A 15,797-nucleotide genomic window follows, 5' to 3' on the forward strand; every position below is an offset into this window, starting at 1 on the left:
ACTTATTTCTTAGGGTTGTATATTTGAGGAGGTTGAATAATATAAGGTATGGTTCACTAGGACATATAGTGTAGACCAGAATTATATTCTTAAAGAGTTTATATATAAGAGTAAATAGAATTATATGAGAAATATATATACTGAAAAGTTTACTATTAGAAGAAATATATATAATGGAATATTACTCAGCCATAAAAAATGAAATCTTACCATTTGCAACGACATGGATAGAACTAGACAGTATTATGCTAAGTGAAATAAGTCAGTTAGAGAAAGACAAATACATGATTTTAATCATGTGGAATTTAAGAAACAAAACATGAACATAAGGAAAGTGAGGGAAAAATAAAGTAAGATATAGTCAGAGAGGGAGACAAACCATAAGAGACTCTTAACTATAAGAAAAAAACTGAGGATTGCTGGAGGGGAGTGGGTGGGGGGATGGGGTAATTGGGTGATGGCCATTAAGGAGGGCACTTGATGTAATGAGCACTAGGTGTTATGTGCAACTGATGAATCACTAAACTCTACCTCTGAAACTAATAATACACTATATGTTAATTAATTGATTTTAAATAAAATTTTTTTTAAAGATTTTATTTATTTATTTGACACAGAGAGAGTGAGAGAGAGAGAGAGCATAAGCAGGGGGAGTGGCAGGCAGGCAGAGGGAGAAGCAGGCTCTCTGCTGAGCAAGGAGCCCGATGCGGGACTCGATCCTAGGACTCTGGGATCATGACCTGAGCCGAAGGCAGCCGCTTAACCGACTGAGCCACTCAGGCGCCCCTTAAATAAGATTTTAAAAAAGAATAAATAGAAGGCAATACATATGCAAACATATGGCAGATTCACCCTATAACTTGATGATGGCTGAAAGCTGGTCAGGAAGAGACTTCTCAGAGACAATCAGATGTTCTGCCTTGAAAGAAAGAGGAAGTATGAATTGGATGGCTAGTGATGCAGGCAGGCTGGGTCTGAGAACCCTGGGGTGTCCCACAATACCAGCCAAAATACTCCTTGACTTCATGCAGGATAGAAATCAAATGCAGGCCAGAGAAAGTGAAAGCGGAGTTTTATTAAATAGCGTAAGTGATAGAGTAGAGCAGATGGAGTGTCTGGGAGACTCAGAAAGGAAAGGAGAGTGAGTTTCTCCATCGCTTGGGGTTGGGAGTTTATATTAGAAAGAGGTCTAGAGTATGTGTTCCTTCAGGAACCTAAGGTAGGGTCTGATCAAAGGTGAGTGACAGGTGAATAACAGGTGTTCTTTAGGGGGTATTGATGATCAGCTGAGGTTTGTTTGCAGCTGATGACCTGGACCATGTTTGGGATCTGGCTCTTCTTAGGTGTTGTCATGTGTTTGGGGGCCTAGGATAAAACTCAGAGAATGATTAACCTTCTTGCTTCCGACTTGGAGTAGGAGCATAGCTTCTTTGGCTTACTCACATATAAAATATAGAACAGGAGTCAATGGGGCCTAGCAGAAAACCAGCAGAGATGGAACCTTTCTAAAATGGAGTCCCTGCAGCTTCCCTACCTCAGAAGCATAGGAAGAAGATGTGTCAGGTTAAGATTATTACATGGATGAAAGAAACAAGGTAGGAAGTAACAGTTTGCTTGTGTATGTGTATGTGTGTGATTCACAGAGAAAGAGACATAGAGAGAAGGTAGAGAGAGAGAATACGGTAGATATAAATGAAGTAATTCCTAGATGAATAATTAAGAGTAACCAGAGGATATTTTAAAAAATGTGTTGTTTACTCCTTGAAGTCAGAAATCTGGAATAGTTTTACTATGTATAATTTGTTTGAAAGGTATCATAATTATATGAGTAGGACTAAAACTAGAAATGCAACTGAAAAGGAATTTCTTGTTGTCAAAAGTATGATCATAACCCTCATGGGACTCTATTAAAACATACCATATTGTCCCAAGGTATTACATAAACACCAAAAGACATAGCATCTTATAAAAGTTGGAATAGTGTTTAGCGGTCACTTGAGAATACAAAAAAATCTGATTGTTTTCTCAAATATATATATATTTAGCACACTTGCAAGACTCAAAAATGATACATGCAGAGCATCAAGAATCCTAAGACTTAGACTCTGCCCTCAAAAGACTTTCTGCCTAATGGAGGAACTTCTACTTTACTTCTCCTGCCTGGGATTGCTTAGAGATATACTTAACATTATCAGGAGTATGTTAATATCTTTAAATCATATGATTAGATGCACGGTTCAGATTTTTTATTTTTAGGAAAATGGAAAAACACCCAACAATTTGACGTAGATGCTTGACAAGAGTTCTCTAGGAACTCTTAAGTGAAACATACTGATATTCATGCTACAATCTATATTTTCTTCTATAAGATGATATATGTTTTGTTTTGTTTATTAAGATTTATTTATTTGAGAGAGAGCATGAGTGGGAGGGGCAGAGAGAGAGAGGATCTCAAGCAGACTCCGTGCTGAGTGCAGAGCCCAATGCAAGACTCCGTGGGGGGAAGGGGGGACTCAATCTCACAACCCTGAGATCACTGCCTGAGCTGAAACCAAGAGTTGGATGCCTAACTGATTGCACCCAGGTGCTCCTAAGATGATATATGTTTTGACACAATTTTTAAAGGCAGGTACACTGAAGATGATGTGCTTGCTTTGATGACATGAGGGAAAGCAAGGTGGTTCTATGGTTTTTTCTCATTGCACCTTTTTCCGTGTCAGGAAAATTTTCCTTTTCCAGGAAAATTATAACCTTTTATTAAAACCTATTACTTTTCATCTTTGTAAGACAAAAACAAAACAAACACTAGACTAGTTATTAGGTACTCGAAGTTTACTATGTAAAATCTAATTTGCTTCCATTTTTTTCTTGAAATAATACAAAACAAAACAATATTTCCAGCACTTCAGTTGGCAGAGATGGAAAGATTAGTGGCAGAGGGAAAATGTTCATTCCTAGGAACATTTTACATTTTTTGTCCAGAAAAGTAACCCTCCTCCCGCCAAAAAAAATCACTGGCATATTAATATCTTCTAAATAAAGAAGGAATAAAATTCTACAATCTGACTCTTCAGAATGATATAAAACAAATCACAAATAAATGAATGCTTATAGAGTCATATGAAGTGGTATGTAGAAACCTTATTTTGTGAATAGAACTAAGGAAAACTAGCTCAAATTTATTTGAGAGTATTTCAGAAAAGTTAAACTGGAACTGCTTCCAACAGCAGACTTACTTGCTTGATACTAATGTTAGATTAAGGGAGAAAAAGAGATGAGCCTGAGGTATCATCAACATATAACATTTCCTTAAAATAGAATACAAATACATGTGTGGTATGACCACTACAGATCTGAGGGCCCAGGAGAGATCCACCCCCCCACCCTCCCGCCAAGTTGCCTCCTCTTGGGAGGACTATAATCGATCATCTGCTGAAGTCACTTGCTTGATGCAAAAATTACCAAAAATTGGTAGAATTTCACTCCTTGCCTGTGATGTCCCTTCATACTTAACAAACCAAAGAAACCAACGTTGAACCACAGCATAAAGGAACAAAAAGTTTCTGCAGAATAAAACACAAGCCTTTTCAAGCACCCTACTGGTCCTTTTTTCACCAAGAACTAAAGAACGCTTCATGTTACTTCTTTGAATATCTAAGCATTTTTCCTTGCGAAGTAAATTATTGGCTGTCTTGGAATAGCAATTTAATACTGCTACAGAATGAAGTCATTTTAAAAAGTGCAGTCATTCTGTGCTGTATCTATTAAACCAACAAATGTTTACTTTCTTTGACCACGGTTATTTGTGCATACCTTAAATGAGTTTCTATATTGGTTACATTATTCATGTCATTAAATTGCTTTTTACTGACTTTACCTGCCACCTCCTGAAGGGAAGAGCCAATTGTCAAGATTAAATAGCTTTCTTATCTCTATGGGATTTACCACTTCAAAAAAAGCAAAATGCTTGGCTTTTGCTGAAGGCTGAATATTGAGTTTTCCTGCTGGACAACAAAGAAAGTCTCACCAGGGCCCTAATACATGTTCAATATGGGGAAAATTATGGACTAATAAGTGCAATAGTGCTTCAGCTACTAAAATTGTTCATGAAAAGGTTGGGTTGGGCAAAACCATTAAAATTTATAAGATTTCATACTTAAATGAAGACTTTTTATCCCTGTCGATATATTATTATATAATGACTATCATTTTTCTAATTGCAGTTAACACATTTCTTTAAAACAATGCTGATCTTTTGACCTACTAAATAAAAAACAGCAAATACTGAGGAATATAATATACTTTTGAACCAAGATCTTCAATCTCACATTCCCCTAAATTTGAAAAGAATTCAATACTGGCTAAGTGGATATTATGGATATTGCTTTATGTAGAACTTAGGTTACAAGAAGTTTTGAGCTAGAAAACCACCTGTTATTGGTGACCACTGAGGAGCTAAGCAGTTTTTAGTGGCATGAAAATGAACTTGCCACTTAGTGCTAACAGCAGTTTTTGCAAGTGGTTCTTGTTTGAACCTGTGTGGTTCAGACTCTAGCCGGCATCATAACTAAATGCGTATAAGAACTCTTGAACGAAAAGAAGAAGGGGAACAGGAGGAAGAAGAGAGGGAGGAGAAAAGAGAGTGGCCTTGTATTAGAGTCAATTAAATCATATCTTCTTTTGCAAAATGGAACATGGATAGCACTATACTCATTTTCAAATTTGCTTACAGGGATGGAGCACCGTAAATATTCAGTAATATAAATAATTAAACAGTAACATACCGACAACATATACTTTTATTCTTTGGGTTTTGTTTTTCAAGACCATTCTTTCATTTTGTTTTGTTTTCTTGATGAATTGACAGTGGAGGACAATTTAAGAAGAATCTATCACAGTCTTCACATAAATTTTATATTTCAGAAGTTTCCTGTCCAAATTCACTAGTAGGAATGTCTACTCAATTTTTTGGTGCTAATAAATATGTAAATTTTTAAAATAAAGACTTTGTCCTTTATCTTGTAAAAATTCACAGTAAAAAATAATTATGATTATTTTTCTTCACCTACTTTAACCATCATTAATATTTTGGCAGTCGGGAACTACAAAGATTTCTGAGAGAGTTAAATTATAAGATGCTCAAAAGGCAAATATACTATTGCAACTCTAGGAATGTGATTTCCTCTGTCTTGAATATTATTGCATCATGAGCGTTTACAAATTATATTTTTATAATAAGTTTTAGCATATGTTGAGAAACATCTGCCTAAGTGAACAATTTTGAGCATTTCTTTTTTTTCTAGAAGAACATCTATGTGATTATTAAATTTCAGCTCTAGAGTTAGAAAAAAGGGCAGAAAGTTCCAAAGAATAACTGTGATTTAAATTTGCCTGGTTCTCTATAGAGTCAATTGAAAAATAATTAAATACCTATAAATGGAGCAAGATATAATGATATTGAGGAACAACATGCTTTCTTTGAAACAATCCATATTCTATTAACTTTATTGAAAATAATGTATATTAGTGGCATCCTATTTTATTTTGTGAAGGTCAAGTAGATTTCATGTGCAAAGAAAGACAAATCAGAAAACTTGAGAATGATCCAACAATCCTTACACTAAAAGGAAAACCCAGTTATGCTAGATTGAATGATAGTGAAAAATTCCTTTCTTCCTTTTAGGTTCTTTGGCTGGCTAATAATAAAGTTGAAAAGGACAGATTAACAAGAGAAAAACAAATTTAGTTTCATACATATGGGAGCCCGTAAAAATATGAGACTCCTAGGCAGGTAGGTAATTAAGGTTTATATACCACCCTGAGCTTAGGAGAAGGGGGTGGAGGTCTGGGACTTCAAAGGTGAGGAAGACAATTCACAGGAAGATGAGAAGAGCAAAAGTTTGGTGAACAAATGGTTCCCATGCCATGCAGAAAAGTCTTTTGGATAAAAGTTATCCCTGGTAATAGTTCTCCTCTTGGTTCAAGCCCCCTATCTAAATTCTTGTAGGCAGTTTGCGGGGGAGGTACAAAGCTTTCCTGAGTCTGCTGGGTCTTAACTGCCTTCAGCTCAAAACAATCCACATGTCAATGTACCTCACTTGGAGGGGCAGATTCTGCTTCGCCTCAGGTGTACTGAACACTATGTGCACATAAGGAAACCATTCTAGGTCGAGGAAAGAGCCAACAAAATGCATTACAGGGGACGGTTTCTAGCACTCACAGGAGACCTAGAATAATACCAGTTCCCATAAGCCATAGTGGAAAACCTAATAATTCACATGGCAGTGTGCTAAGAAAGAACTTGCCTTCGCAGTGGAGAAAATTAACCCTAGACTGACCATCCTTCTGGTCCTACCTAGTAAAACATAAAAGCAGGACATAGACGGATCAATCTGTTTCCAAATAAAGGCATTCTAGAACAAGACTCAGGAACAATTTTAGAAATCTAAAAATATGCAGTACCAAATAACGTTACCTTTACAATGCAATAACATCCAATACAAAATTACCCCAGATATTCAAAAAGGCAGGAAAGCACAATCCATAATGAGAAATTCAGTCAATCCAAACTGAGCCAGTTACAAATGATTGAATTAGTACATAGGGATATTAAATTCATTAGTACAATTTTATTACATGTCTTCAAGAAGATAGAGAAATCATTGAATATACTAATCGGAGACATAGGAGATATAATAAAGCCACAAATCAAACTTCTAAAGATGACTATTTGTTTCTCATTAACTTCCACGTCCATAGAATTAAAGCAGTAATTTTATATAAGCCTATAAGCCAGTACAATAGCAGGTAGTCAGATGCCGAAGTTGAGCCCTTGAAAGGTGACTAATCCAAATTGAGATATGCAGCATAAAGTATACAATAGATTTTAAAAACTTAGTTTGATATTTTATATTGATTACATATTGAAATGATAATAATGTTGATATTGCGTTAAATAAAATATATTATTAACATTGACTTCACTGTTATCTTTTTACTCTTTTAATGGCTACTATAAAAATTTTTAAATGCCTGTGTGCTTGCATGTGTGGTTCACACTATATTTCCAATAAATAGCACTGGTCCCAGAGAGGCGGAAACTGGGCCTTAGACAGGGAAGATGACCTGTCCATAATCACTATGGAAGATACTGCAAGGGCTGATACCAAATTCAAGTCACTTGACTCCGCATCCATAACAGGGGTCCTCTTGATACTGTCCTTCAGTGATGATTCCCAATTCAAGGATGCACACATACTATGTACTCAGATATACGATTATAAAGAACATGAAAGAGAAGGGAGTTTCACAGGGCCTGAGTGCTCTTTTCAGCAGAAATTGTTCCCTGTGTAATGATCATTGTATTTCTTTATTTTATTTCTAATTTGTATCTATAAGCATGAGATAATTATGGCCTTATTAAAATCTCTTTTGCTCAAATGTGTTTTAAAATTTTCATAATAGAAAGAAAGGCTAATTAGGGATGTAAAAACTGCTGAGGCATAAGCTGTAGCAACCAAAATTTCAATGATAAAGCATTGTTAAGGGATTAGCACAAATTAGTTTTAGTGAGTAACACTAGGCACAAAGTGTCTAGAGTTACGTCTTCTGGTTGAGAGAAACCATCCACATGATATTTACAGATTTAAGAATGCTGCTTCAATTATGTCCTTTTCTTAGTTGGGAAAGTAAGAAATCCTCTGGAGAAAGCTCAGATCTCCTACCTAGAAAAATGTACACATACATAATCTTTGAAGTTGCAAACAATTTCAAAGGGCTTATGCTAGCCCATCTTCTGACTTTTAGATTGCTGAGGCACAGGTTAAGAACTTCTCCATCCTAGAACAGGAACCATATGATCCTCTCAATAGATGCAGAAAAAGCATTTGACAAAGTACATCATCCTTTCTTGATCAAAACTCTTCAGAGTATAGGAATAGAGGGTCCATACCTCAATATCATAAAACCCATCTATGAAAAACCCACAGCAATTATCATTCTCAATGGGGAAAAACTGAGAGCTTTCCCTCTAAGGTCAGGAACACGGCAGGGATGTCCACTATCACCACGGCTATTCAACATAGTACTAGAAGTCCTAGCCACAGCAATCAGACAACAAAAAGAAATAAAAGGCATCCAAATCAGCAAAGAAGAAGTCAAACTCTCACTCTTTGCAGATGATATGATACTTTATGTGGAAAACCCAAAAGACTCCACCCCAAAACTGCTAGAACTCATACAGGAATTCAATAAAGTGGCAGGATATAAAATCAATGCACAGAAATCAGTGGCATTCCTATACACCAACAACAAGACAGAAGAAAGAGAAATTAAGGAGTCAATCCCATTTACAACTGCACCCAAAACCATAAGATACCTAGGAATAAATCTAACCAAAGAGGCAAAGAATCTGTACTCAGAAAACTATAAAATACTCATGAAAGAAATTGAGGAAGATGCAAAGAAATGGAAAAACGTTCCATGCTCATGGAGTGGAAGAACAAATATTGTGAAGATGTCACTGCTACCTAGAGCAATCTACACATTCAATGCAATCCCTATCAAAATACCATCAACTTTTTTCAAAGAAATGGAGCAAATAATCCTAAAATTTGTATGGAACCAGAAAAGACCCTGAATAGCCAGAGGAATGTTGAAAAAGAAAAGCAAAGCTGGTGGCATCACAATTCCGGACTTCAAGCTCTATTGCAAAGCTGTCATCATCAAGACAGTATGGTACTGGCACAAAAACAGACACATAGATCAATGGAACAGAATAGAGAGCCCAGAAATGGACCCTCAACTCTATGGTCAACTAATCTTTGACAAAGCAGGAAAGAATGTCCAATGGAAAAAAGACAGTCTCTTCAACAAATGGTGTTGGGAAAATTGGACAGCCACATGCAGAAGAATGAAACTGGACCATTTCCTTACACCACACACAAAAGTAGACTCCAAATGGATGAAAGACCTCAGTGTGAGACAGGAGTCCATCAAAATCCTAAAGGAGAACACAGGCAGCAACCTCTTCGACCTCAGCGGCAGCAAGTTCTTCCTAGAAACATTGCCAAAGGCAAGGGAAGCAAGGGCAAAAATGAACTATTGGGACTTAATCAAGATAAAAAACTTTGCACAGCAAAAGAAACAGTCAACAAAACCAAAAGACAACAGACCGAATGGGAGAAGATATTTGCAAATGACATACCAGATAAAGGGCTAGTATCCAAAATCTATAAAGAACTTATTAAACTCGACACCCAAAGAACAAATGAGCCAATCAAGGAATGGACAGAAGACATGAACAGACATTTTTCCAAAGAAGACATCCAAATGGCCAACAGACACATGAAAACATGCTCAACATCACTTGGCGTCAGGGAAATCCAAATCAAAACCTCAATGAGATACCACCTCACACCAGTCAGAATGGCTAAAATTAACAAGTCAGGAAACGACAGATGTTGGCGGGGATGCGGAGAAAGGGGAACCCTTCTACACTGTTGGTGGGAATGCAAGCTGGTGCAGCCACTCTGGAAAACAGTATGGAGGTTCCTCGAAAAGTTGAAAATAGAGCTACCATACAATCCAGCAATTGCACTACTGGGTGTTTACCCCAAAGATACAAATGTAGGGATCTGAAGGGGTACATGCACCCCGATGTTTATAGCAGCAATGTCCACAATAGCCAAATTATGGAAAGAGCCAAGATGTCCATTGAAAGATGAAGGGATAAAGAAGATGTGATATATATATATATATATATATATATATATATATATATATACACACAATGGAATATTATGCAGCCATCAAAAGGAATGAAATCTTGCCATTTGCAACAACGTAGATGGAACTGGAGGGTATTATACTGAGCGAAATAAGTCAATCAGAGAAAGACATGTATTATATGACCTCACTGATATGAGAAATTCTTAATCTCAGGAAACAAACTCAGGGTTGCTAGCATGGTGGGGGTGGGAGAGATGGGATGGCTGGGTGATAGACATTGGGGAGGGTATGTGCTATGGTGAGCACTGTGAATTGTGTAAGACTATTGAATCATAGACCTGTACCTCTGAAACAAATAATACATTATATGTTTAAAAAAAGGAAGAAGAAGAAGATAGCAGGAAGGGAAGAATGAAGGGGAGGAAATTGGAGGGGGAGATGAACCATGAGAGACTATGGACTCTGAGAAACAAACTGAGAGTTCTAGAGGGGAGGGGGTTGGGGAGATGGGTTAGCCCGGTGATGGGTATTAAAGAGGGCACGTACTGCACGGAGCACTGTGTTATACTCAAACAATGAATCATGGAACACTACATCAAAAACTAATGATGTAATGTATGGTGATTAACATAACATTAAAAAAAAAATAACTTCTCCATCCTACCTTAGTGCCCCTACTCACCAAGCCTAAGCAATAAGTGCCAGGTTAAAGGTGCATTATGTAACTTTTTTTCTGTTTAATGCTTACAGGTGATTGGAATAAATGCATAAAATAAGTATCCCAGAGGGAAGAACAGTCTGTCCTAATATTATTGGTAAGAAAAACTGAAAATAAAGTGTTACTGATTTGAAAAGAAAAGAAGCAAACTGGAGATGCTATATTAACATCACCTAAAGTGGACTTTATGTGAAAAAGAAAGAATATTACCAGAGATATGAGGGAAGTTTCTTAATGATAAAATCGTCAACTCATCAAGAAGAAAAACCCAAGAATGTTTGCCTCTCAGAAAGGTACTTCAAAGAACATGGTGAAAAAAGTTGACGGTACTAAATCCCTAATCCATAGTTGGGGATTTTTATAAGAATATCATTTTGATTATTACTATCACAGAAATTAACTTAATTTACATTTATGAAATACCTCACACACCACATGAAAAAACAAAAACAAAACACACACACACACATTCTTTTCAGATACACAAGGACTATTCACCATGATAGATTATATGCTGGACAATAAAATATATCTCAATACATTTTACATGATTAAAATCATACAGTACATTCTCAGGAAAAATGAATTAAGCTAGAAATTGGTAACAAAAAGATATCAGAAAAATTCCCAAGTGATTGGAAATTAAGTAGAGTACTTCTAAATAACCATAGGTCAAAGGAGAAAGCATACAAAAAATTAGTCAATATTTCAACCTGAATTAAACAATAAAGCCCCCAAATTTATGAGGAAATGTTAAAACAGTTTTAGAGGAAAATTTATACTTAGATTTAATACTTAAAAAATAAAACAATTTGAAAACAATTTAAAAGACTCTACCCTAAGAAACTAGAAAATGAAGAGCAAAATAAACTCAGAGTAGGTATAGGAAAGAATATAATAAAAAGAAAAATGGGAGTAAATGAACTAAAAAATAACAAACAAGAAAGGAAATTAACACAGCCAAGAGAAGCTTTTTTGGGGGAAAAAACGGAACTTGAAAAATCCCAAGAAAGACTCATTAAAAAAAAAATTACTAAAATTATGAAGGAGAGGTTATGGCTATTATATCTATAAATATTACAATTTTAAAAGAAAATATGAACATCTTCACGTGTCCCCAAAATTCAGCAATTTAGATATAATTGATACTCTTCTTTAAAGAGCACAACTTATTAAAATGAATTTTAAAAATAGAAAACCTATATATATATCTCTCTCTCTATGAAAAATTGAATTATTGTCAGTCTTTCAAAGAAAACTAGGCACTAATTAATTCACTGCTATATGCTATCAAACATTTAAGAAAGAAATCACACCAATCTTACAAAACTTTTTTCAGAAAATAGAAAAATATATCATTTTCCAAATTATTTCCTGAGACCAATATAAAGTAGTAACAAAACATGAAAGGAATATTACAACAAAAGAAAACTACAAAGCAATACCATACATGAACATAACAAAAATTCATCAATAGGACATTAGAAATAAAACCTAATGGGGCGCCTAGATGGCTCAGTCAGTTAAGCATCCTACTCTTGATTTTGGCTCGGGTCATGATCTCAGGGTCATGGGAACCCTGTGACCAGTTCCACAATGGGTGTGAAGCCTGCTTGGGATTCTGTATCTCCCTCTCCCTCTGCCCCTCCCCCACCCCCCACTCGCTCTCTGTCTCTGTGTTTAAATAAATAAATAAATAAAAATAAAACCTAGCAATATCTAAATGGCAAGATATTATGACCAAATTGAGTTCATCCCAGGAATGCACGATTGTTTCAACAATCAAATGTGAAACTGTTATTCACTATAATAACAGTACAAGTAAGAAATATGTAGTTATAATAAATGAAATAAATGACAAAAATTAACATTCATGTGTAAAAACTCCCAGCAAAAGTAGGAAAAGAAGATACTTTCTTAGTCTGGTAAAGGGACCTTATAATTATCAGAATACTTAATGGTGAAATATTAAATGATTTCTCCCTGAGATTGAGGAAAGGTAAGGGTGTCCACACTTCACACTCCTATTCAGCATGTACTAATGAACCTAGTCAAATGAAACAAGTTAGTGAAATAAGGCAAGAAAAAATTAAAAAGCACATAATAATTAAAAAGAAAAACACACAACCATCTTTATTCCCAGATAAAATAGTTGTGTATATAAGACATGTTTAAGGACTCAACAACAAAATATGTAGAAATACTATGCCAATGTCACAAAGTTGAGGGATACAAAATAAATATTCAAGATTTTATATTTCTGAAAATTGGCAACAAACAACTGGAAAATGTATTGCCATTTGCAATAGCACCAAAATACATAAATTGCATTGGATCAAATTTAACCCAAAATGTGCAAGTCTGATACACTAAAAATTATAAAACATTGCAGAGAGAAATTTTTTTTTTTTTTTTAAGATTTTATTTATTTGAGAGAGAGAGCGAAAGAGAGCAGGAGCAGCTAGCAGCGAGGGTAGGGGTGGGGGACAGGGAGAGGGAGAAGCAGACTCCCCGCTGAGCAGGGAGCACAACATGGGGCTTGATCCCAGGACCCCAGGATCATGACCTGAGCTGAAGGCAGATGCTTAACTGACTGAGCCACCCAGGCGCCCATGCAGAGAGAAATTTTAAAAGATCTATGTAAATGAAAGATATATCAGACTTATTGCTTGGAGGATTTATAATTGTTAAGGTGTCAATTCTCCTAAAACTTTTCTTAAGATGCATTGCTATCTGAATAGAATTCCAGTAGACATTTTATAGGACCTAATAAACTGATTCTAAAATATGTTTAGATATACAAAGGAGTTAGAAAAACAAGCATTTTGAGAAAGAACAAATTTGAGACATTGCATCACCTGATTTCAAGAAGTTCTATAAAAGTATCTTAAAATATATAATCTCAAGTTATCATAAATAGATAATAGGTCAATGAAACAAAATAACAATGCCAGATATAGACCCAGACAGGTACAGTGAAATGCTTTTCAACAGACTCCAATGCAATCCAATGGGAAAAGAATCACTTTTTTAGCAAGTAATGTTGAAATTACTTACTGAATATCCATATGGAAAAATAAAACAAACACACAAACCAAAAAACCCCTGACCCCTATTTCATACCAAATACAAAAAATGAATTTGAGTTGATCATAGATGTAAAGATAAAGGCTAAAATGGTGATGTTTCTAGAAGTGAATATGCAAAGTAGTTTTATGACTTTGTGGTATGAAAATATTTGTTAGATAAGGAAAAAAACTACTAATCATTAAAAGATGATTTTGTGGATTTCACCAATATGGAAAAATACTTGCTTTGCAAAGAGCATGATAAATAAAATGAAAAGGCAAACTGCAGATTAGAGTTGCTAAAATTAAGAAGATTAAAATTCCAAGTGTTGTCCATGATGTGGAACAGGTAGATTGCTCTTACCTTGCTGGTCGCACTAAAAAATGATGCAAACACTTTGAAAAACAGGCGGCCTCTGTTTCATAATGTTAAACTATACCTATTTTATAACCCAGCAATTACAGAGAGAGAGAGAGATTCCCAAATATCTGAGAAAAGATTTACAAGAATGTTCTTAGCAACTTTATTTTCTAAAGCAAAGGCTGAAAACAATTCAAATGCCCCATGAGCAAGTAAAAGGATAAAATATATTGTGGTTTCTTCCTACAATGGAATATCACTCAGCACTAAAAAGGAACAATCTCCTGATTCGAAAATATGTGTGAATTTGAGACTTTTTACAAAGTGAAAGAAACTGCACAAAGTGGATATACTGCATGATTCTATTTATAAAAATTTAAAGAATAGACAAAATTAAACTATGGTGGCAGAAATAAGATAAGTGTTTACATTCGAGTGGGTGTTTCCTGAAGAGGGATACTCAGGGAATTTCTAGAGTGATGTACATAAATACTCTGTATCTTAATTTACATATGTTTGCCCAAACTCAATCTGACTGTACACTTAAAATCTGTGTATTCTCTTACCTATAAATAATACCTTTAAAAAACCACACCTGGAGTCAGTGAGAGAGAATCAGTACTCTAAATGTGTTTCTAACTCTAACTGGCCCTGTTTGCTGTTTGTTTAGCTCAGGTGAGAGGACACAAAAGTGAAAATATATGCATTCTTTCTCCACACCACTTAGCCTCCTCCAGAAGTTAAATCAGGTCATTTCAGAGTTCTGTGCATTCTTTGTTCTTTCTTTCCTTTCTCTCTTTCTCATTCTCTCTCTCCTCTCTCTCTGTCTCTCTCTGTCTCTTTCTTTTTTGTACAAGGTTTCAGGTATCCCAGAACCACTCTGCCTTCCCTGGCTCTCTATACCCTAAAACCAGACACCTGCGTTAGGAGGCTGCTGCGGGGACATGCCCTGGTAACAATTTCCTCCTTGTATCTTGACTCTATTCCACTTCTTTGGTCTCTGTTACTTGTAGACAGTATGCTCACTACTCTTAGGACTGGAGAGAAACATGTCTTTGGTAAGAAAAATCCTTTGTCCCTGCACAGGAAGCCGTCCTGAAGCTTCCTCCAAAAGGCCTTTGCGACCCCAGTAGATCAGAATTCCGATCCTAGCAACTCTCCAATAGAGGCAGGAGATGCATAGAGCTGAACTGTGTGTCTTTAGCTCCCGTAAGTGACCTGCAGTAGGACCAGCCTGACACGGGCAGCGCCCCTCGGCTCGGGTCACTCCCGCTCCGGACTCACCTGGTGCTGAGGCCCAGCGCCGGCAGCGGAGGCAGCGGGAAGTGCGCGGGGCTACACTGCATGCGGGTCCCCTGCCGGGGTCCTCCTTCCCCCGCTGCCTTCGCTCTCCTTCCTCCTCCGGGTCCTGTCGCTCCGCGGTGCGAAACCGACGATGGGCCCTCTTCAGCGGCCGACAGACAGAGACGGACTAACCGACCCACATCACTCTCAAAACCAGGAGCCGGGTGCCTGGAATCCGCTTCGCCAGTGATGTCACTGGCGGCCTAGGAGAGCCCTGCCCGGGATCGCTGGGCGCCGCTGCTCCCGAGGCCGGAGGGTGCGCTGTCTCTCAAGCCGTAGAGGGAGGGGATGCCCAGCGATGGCCCCGCGCGCTCGGGTCGCCGGGCAACACACCCAGTGAGGCCGATGGTTTATTCCCGCTTCTCCAGAGGCTGGGGAAGGTCGGGCTGGGGGAGAAGAGAACTCCAATCTGTCGGGAGTGGAACCTGAGTACTTACTCCACAGGAGGTGACACCGAGTTCACTGGGAAGGACTATCAGAGGCTTAGAGTCGCAGGCAGGTGTCCCTCACCTGATTGCACAGTGTTTGGAAGAACAGTGTTCTAAAGAGGGTGTTTAAAATATTGTTTTGATTAAAA

The 15,797-nt window shown here is 36.9% G+C and overlaps 1 protein-coding gene across 1 annotated transcript in view; it reads right to left on the bottom strand.

Moving 5' to 3' along the window:
• The window catches only part of LOC118520698 (uncharacterized), a 51,332-nt gene extending 35,758 nt beyond the window's left edge, over positions 1-15,574 (bottom strand). The window contains exon 1 of the mRNA XM_036068838.2: positions 15,161-15,574. The gene's annotated coding sequence lies outside the window, so the exon portion shown is untranslated. The remainder of the gene's footprint in view (positions 1-15,160) is intronic.
• Between the last annotated feature and the right edge of the window lie 223 nt (positions 15,575-15,797).

This window comes from Halichoerus grypus, chromosome 11 (assembly GCF_964656455.1).
Source record: "Halichoerus grypus chromosome 11, mHalGry1.hap1.1, whole genome shotgun sequence".
Classification (NCBI taxonomy): Eukaryota; Metazoa; Chordata; class Mammalia; order Carnivora; family Phocidae; genus Halichoerus; species Halichoerus grypus.